This window comes from Charadrius vociferus, unplaced genomic scaffold (assembly GCF_000708025.1).
Source record: "Charadrius vociferus isolate BGI_N301 unplaced genomic scaffold, ASM70802v2 scaffold32, whole genome shotgun sequence".
Taxonomy (NCBI): domain Eukaryota; kingdom Metazoa; phylum Chordata; class Aves; order Charadriiformes; family Charadriidae; genus Charadrius; species Charadrius vociferus.
In genome coordinates, this window is record NW_009647856.1 from 12,218,248 (window position 1) to 12,225,085 (window position 6,838).

Genomic DNA, 6,838 nt, shown 5'->3' on the forward strand with positions numbered 1-6,838 from the left:
CCCTCACCTTCCTACCTTACAAGGCAAATGCCCTTCCTCCGGCTGTACGGGACCCCCCCTCCTATCTCATAAGGGGAATTCCTCTCCTGCAGGCTGTAGGGGACTCTTTACCCTCCTACCTTATGAGGTGGACGCTTCTTCCCTCACCCCCAGGTTGTAGGGGCCGCCTCCCTCTGTGTCCTATAAGGAAAGGCACCCCCCACACACACCCACTGCAGGCTTTCCCTCCTGTCTTATAAGGTGGAAGTGTCTGCGAATTTAGGGGATCCCCGAGTACCCTGCAATTAGGCAAGGGGTCCACCAACACCCCATCTTAAACGGTAAGAGCGGTGGAGGGGCGTTCCTCGGGTCATAACCGGTTTCCCTGCCTGTTCCTGGCCCTTAAGGGGGGTAAGCTGCTCCTGCCTCCACCCCTGCGTGCCAAACTACCCCTGGGCTTTCGTGCAAATACTTTCCTCCTCCTTCATCTCTTGTGGGGGTGTCTGGAGGGCTGCCCGCAGCCTGTATCGGTTTGGGAGAAGGAGGGAGAGGATCCTTGTTTCTCCTCGGGATGGGAATAATTTGGGGGTGAGGTGTCTTTTACATCCCCTGGAGAGATTGGCTGAGCCTCCAGAATTCCTGCAGCCTGTAACGCCGGATCAACTCCCTCTCCTGGGCATGGGGAGACCTGCCTCAGCTCCAGTGTCAGCACTGGCTTTTACTCTGATTTTTAAATCCCTGTGCATGCCGTCTCTTACTGTTATTTTGGTATGTGGAACTCAGCAGACTTTCCCAAGACCACCCAGTGAAAGAAACTGTTACTTCTTAAGTTAACCTGAAGATCAGCTTATCTGTGTTGACCCCAGTAATGATACCTGGATGTGTTTATAAGCAGCTTGTGCCCTAACAGCAGCTGACCCCTGAGTGACCCATCTTGTGCTGACCGGTATCTAGACAAAGCCAGATTGATCAGCAGAGTCTTGTGTTCACTGTTGCCCTCAAGGTTAGGAAATGACTTCTCCAAGTGAGCAGGCGATGTAGAAACCACCCATTCCTGATGAATGTGGCTCTGGTTACCTCAGCCCAGTTTCTACCTCCAGCTGCTGTATTTGGTCAGAGGTTCACCCCTAGATGTGATCAGGGTTTTGTCCTCACCTCTCTGGTTCTTTGCACCTGATGGGGGATTGCAGCCCTTTGCATCCCAGCCTGGCAGCTGCTTGGGTTGGAGTGGTGAGAGATGCTCCTGCTCTTCCTCCAGCCTCGTTTGTGCCTTGGGAATGAGTGAGAGGAAGGTGACTGGGGCAGTCCCTTGTTTTGAAACCTGGTGAAATACCCCACAGGCTGGAGTGGCTGTTCTTTAGTAGGTAACTTAAAGCAAGGTAAATGTCCGTGAGCTTGGTTTCCATAATGGCTGGTTTTAGTAACCATTGTGTGTTCTGGATGGCAGAACATTTTAATGAACTTTTAAACAAATGTTTTCATAGAAACATGCCGCAGTATCATCTTGAAGATCAAATTGTAGCTCCTTAATTACTGCACTTGAAAAGCGTAGCATAATTGAAGGCTTCAGTGATTCGGTGAGTTGATGAAACACACTGGCTCAGCTTCTGGGATGGTCGCGCATTCCTTTGTGAGGCTTGTCTGTGTGGAGAGGCCCAGGGAAATTGTGATAAAACTGGGAAAGGAGCTTATGCAGATAAGACATGTATGTGTTAAACCTTAATCTGGAGACTTACAAGCAAGAGGATACCAGCTCGGCACCTAGATGTGGTCTTGTGATGTAAGTAGAGCAATTCAAGAAGTTGCTGGCTTGAGGCTTGTTCACAGAATAATGGAAAACTTTAACTGGAAGGGACTTCTGGGAGGTCTGCAGTCCAACACCTGCTCAATGTGAGGCCAACTTCTAATTTAGGTCAGGTTGCTCAGAGCATTGGCCAGGTGAGCTTCAAAAGCCTCCAAAGCCAGAGATTTTCTTACCTCTCTGGGTCCCTGTTCCAGGGTTTGACCACACATTGGGGGGGAAGGGGAATATTTTTCCTTCCATCTAATGGGGGTTTTCCTTGCTGCATCTTGTGCATGTTGCCTCTTTCCATTCTGCTGTGTGTGCCCAAGAAGGGTCTGTCTCTGTCTTCCCTCTGCCGTCTTTTTGAGACTGTAGACAGCAGTTAGATCCCCCTTTGCCTTCTCTTCTAAGTGAACCTGCTGTCAATCACTCCTCATTCATTCTGTGCTCCAGCCCCAATACTATCCTACCTGCCCTTGGCTAGACTTGCTCCAATTGTTGATGTTTCTTGTACTGGGAGGCCTAAAGCTGGACCCAGTATCCAGATGGGGTCTCACAAATACTGACTGGCACCGTTTGACCTGCTTGCTATGTTTTTGCCACCCTGGTAATGCAGAGCCAACCGTCTTGCTGCAAAGCACTAATAACACAATTTAAATTGTTTAATCCCTTCAGCTGTTGGGGAAGTGGAAAACTAGGACAGAGGGACAGATTAAAAAAATAAATAAAAAAACCTGGAAGCATTTTTTTTTTTAAACCGCTTTAGCCAAATATGCAAAATGTGTGTCTTATGTCCTAGTGGTCCTGCTGCCAGGCTCCGTTCCTGAGCTTTAAGGCAGCTTAACCTTGCATGGGCTGGTGTAGGTTAGTGTGTGATTTTTCCCTGTGTGAATGTTGACTGCATCTATCCACCTGCTGTGGGCAGGATCAGTGCTTGAGTCTCTGGGCTGGGACAGGCAAGAGCTCCAACTGTTTGCACTGTGGTTGTGGTCTGAACTGCCAGCTTGCTGTGCAGGGCGGCTCTTAACCAAAAATCCACCGGGGGGGAAAGGAGGGGGGAAAAAAAAAAAAACCAAAACCCAAAAAAAACCCCAAAACAAAAAGCCAGGAGGTTGAATTGAGCTGGGCCTCTAGGAGAGCTACGCAGAGCACTTTAAGCAAAGGCCCCTACTCCTTGCACTGCTGCACTAGAACATAAATATATTTAAACATATGCATGATAAATTGCCTGACTCCCCCTGTTAATTTGCCTTAACCTTGTGAGTGTGTACGCACACATGCACGGAAAAGCTTTTGTCTCCGGCCCTGTAATCTGACCCTGGAGGAGGAGTTCTCTGCCCATCAGCCCGATTTTAGTCAAATATCTGTCCAGGCAGAAACGGAGCTCCAGTTGCAAGCCTGAGGCCTCTGATTGAAAGACTTTGTGAATGCACTAAATACGTTCAGCAATGTTTGAGGGCGAGGTAATATCCTTTATTAGATGTGTCCTCTTGCAGACACTGCCTTGCTTTTCTACCCTTAGACTCTCATGGCTACAACATTCCTGAGTAGTCTCAAATCTGCTGTTTCAGTGAGGGTTGGTTGTTTGGGGTTTTTTTAAGCATTCATTAACTTCTGTAGAAAGCATCAAGTTTCACTTCTGTGATGCTAGAGAATTCCTAACACTTCCAAAAGAGGGATATGTGGCTAGGGAGGTGTGAAGGGATATGGTTTGGACAGAGTATTTGTAGTCGACCTCTTGTCTGTGTAATCCCAGAGTTGTGTCTAAATAGGGAGGAGACAGTTGATAGCATGCTAGAGACAGTGACTTCACACAGTTATCAACAGTGAATATTTGCACTGATCTGGGGACTGCTTTAACATCCTATAATTTTCCATTCATCTCTTTCATACCACTGTAGGTCTTGCATGGCGATGTGAATCGGGTTTAAGGTATAAACGTGAGAGGTAATTGCTGTGTTGAACAGAGGGAGAGAAAACTAGAGAAGTGTGCCCAAAGCAGAGCAGTCCTGAGGGGGAGTGAGGAATGGGTTTACTGAGAAGACATTCACTCTGTTGTCAGCTGTTTTCTGACCCAGAATCAGACCTCATTACTAATTGCTGGGTGACTGTTTCTCTGAACTTCATGTTCCCAGCTATAGCAGATAGAAGATGGCCAAAAAAAATTGCAGGTAGGCTTCTAGGACAGACGAGAGAAACTTTGTTTTGGGGTTGGTTTGCTCTGTAATCTTGTTCCCAGCTTCATAGTTTATCTAGTCTCAAGGTGAATCCAGGTGAAGCTGACAGCTCAGGGGTATGTTATCTTTTCTGAGGTAACACACACAAATAAAACAGTGAGTCCTCTCTCCGGCCCCAGACATGCTACCTAACCCCTTCTCGCTTCTTGCATCCATCTTTTGCCAAGCTGCAGGAGCTAGTGTGGAGGCTGGCTCTGGAGGAGCTCCTTCCAGCTGGGATGGCCCAGCACCCCGCTGGGAGGAGACAAGTACCCTCCAACCCCAGGCAAGCCTGGAGCTTGCAAAGTTTTATCTTTGTCCAGAGTCAACTGTTCTCTCTGATATCTAGAAACATTCTGTAACGTTCATATTGCAGAAGCACCCAGAGGGTTTCATGCAGGGTTTGAGTCCTGCTGTGCTGAGCTTTGGAGATGGGCTGTCAATTCACACATCTAATTAAAGCCCTGCTTCATGCTCCCCTTTTTGAGTGTCTGCTTCTTTGGTAGTACAGAGCCACAGCTCTTTTCAACTACTGATCCTATAACTCACATGTGGTATTGTGCCTGTTCTGTGATCTGTTGGTACTTGTGTGGCACCTGGGGTCCCAGACCTTGTAAAAACAGTGCAGTTCTGAACAAGAGACAGTGATGTGTCACTTTGAGATGAGTTATCTGCAGTAGGAATGGAAAAGAGTCACAGTTGATTGCACATATTCATGTACTTGTAAATATTTTCATTGTATCCGTCACTTCTCAGTAGTTATTCAAATGGGATTAGTCCTAATTAACTGGCTGACTTTGTAAGGAAAGATTAAAAGAAACCAGTGTTTTTATGTAGGTCACACTAGGGCAGAAGGTGGAAAAGATGCTCAATTTTCAAGTTGTGCAAAGAAAGGTGATGTCACAGTAAACCCCTGAGCAAAAGGTGGTCTGAAGCAGGCTGAGTGGTGTTGACTTGAGAAAGCACAGACAAACAAACATCTTCTGTCTGGTGTGGTCAGCGGATGGGGCTGACAAAGGAGCTTGGCAGAGTAGCAGGTGTTGGAGCAGAGCTGAGAGCCTGGTTTTGTGTTTTCTCACAGATGGTGCAACTGCAAACTGCTGCCAAAGATGGGGTCTGAGTTCCCCAAACCAGCTCCGGTCCTGCTGCTTTTCTTGTAGCAGTCCCAGTCACTGTGCGGCTGCAGGGTGAACTGGGTAAGTTCACCCCAAAAAGTGAAGTCTTACATTAAATCAGTAGTTGAAGCACCTTTCCCTATGGACAGCTGAATTCAGTTTGCAGGGATCTGACTGGGAAGAAGGGAGAAAGATGGCCTCTCTTGGTGGCAGTCTGCAGTCACACTGGAGAGATGTAATGCGAAGCGACACCCTTCACTGCAGCCTGTGCAGGAGGTTTGTCAAGAAAAGGTTTCTGTAGCAGAGATGGGAACAAAGCAGCTGGTTGTCCACAAAGGAGAAGAATTGTTTTTTAAGGAGACATCTGAAGAAAGAGTCCTTCTGGAATTACATGTTTGCATATTTTAAAATAAGCTTTTTAAAACCTTCAGTGATCACCCACTTGTTCTGCACAATCTGCAGTAAACTCTTCAATTGGCTTTTATTTATTCACTATACACATTTATGCTATTTAAAGTCAGTTGTTTGTTGGCCAGTGACCTAACACTCTGTTGTGAAGGCCAAGTGTTTTTGATGGTGATGCCTCTCTCTTTCCTTGCTTCTCCCTAATTATGGCTTTTCTGAAATTAATGTTGGTTTGCTCTTGATCTCTCTTGTGATTAAAGCCTATATTCCATCAGACTTTCTTGGGCTGGTGAAAAAGTAATGAAGAGTGCAAACATACACTTTTCCTTCCTATTATCACATCAAAGTTAGCACAAATGGAAACTTTTACTCCACTGAAGAAGGTAGCTATTAAAATGCATCACTTGGACATAATTGGAAGCTACAGTGTAGCTTTCAGAAAATGTCTAGAGGCTCTCATATTACCACTGTTTTTTATTCCAAAAGCAGGTTCTGGTGTCTGGGGCTGACTGTGTTCAAGGCACAGCAGGTTTATACACAACCACTGCAGTCAGTTGTCCTTCCATAGGGCTCTCACACACAGTTCACAGGAGACAGGTAACGCTGGAGTAGCCATAGTATCCTAAATTGTGTGTCCGTATTTTAGCCTGAAGTTACTGTAAGAGAATGATGATAATTTGGCAATCGTTCATAAGCATCAAATAAGGGTTTAGGGTTTTTAAGGGTTAAAACCCTACTGGTGTACTTTGTCACTTGTGCTTCTCCTCAGCTGTCTTTTGCAGGAGAACTCCACGATGTTTCAGCAACTGGGAGAGGGCTAGGAACACAGTATCCCTAAAACCCAGAGGCTTTACACCCATAGCAGTGATCTTGTGGCACTGTATTTTCTTCCTGTATGAACTGTTTTTCAGTGAAATAGCTAGCACCATTTTAAGATCATCTTTCTCTCTTGCTACACTTTGAATGTCAGAGAGTTTATTAACATCCAGCAAACTGGAATGAAATCCTGATCTTGCTGGCCACCTGTTAACTTACTGGCCACCTATTAACAACTATTGGTGCGGGGAAACTGCCTTGTACCTGGTGGTTTTCTGCAAGGAACAAAGAAGGTGTGAGCATACCTGGCTAGTCTGCTGCACAGCTCTGGAAATAGTTCCTCGTTTCGGGGGGGCGGTGGGGTGGGTTTTTGGGTTTAGGGTGGGTTTTTTTTTTGTTAGGAGGTCTGAAACGTATTAAAACACAGGCAGAACTAATAAAACAAGCTGAGGTATACACTTCGGGTACTTTTAGTGGTGTCTGAGCAAGTATGTCTAGGAAACTTCGGTAATACCTATGGGAAC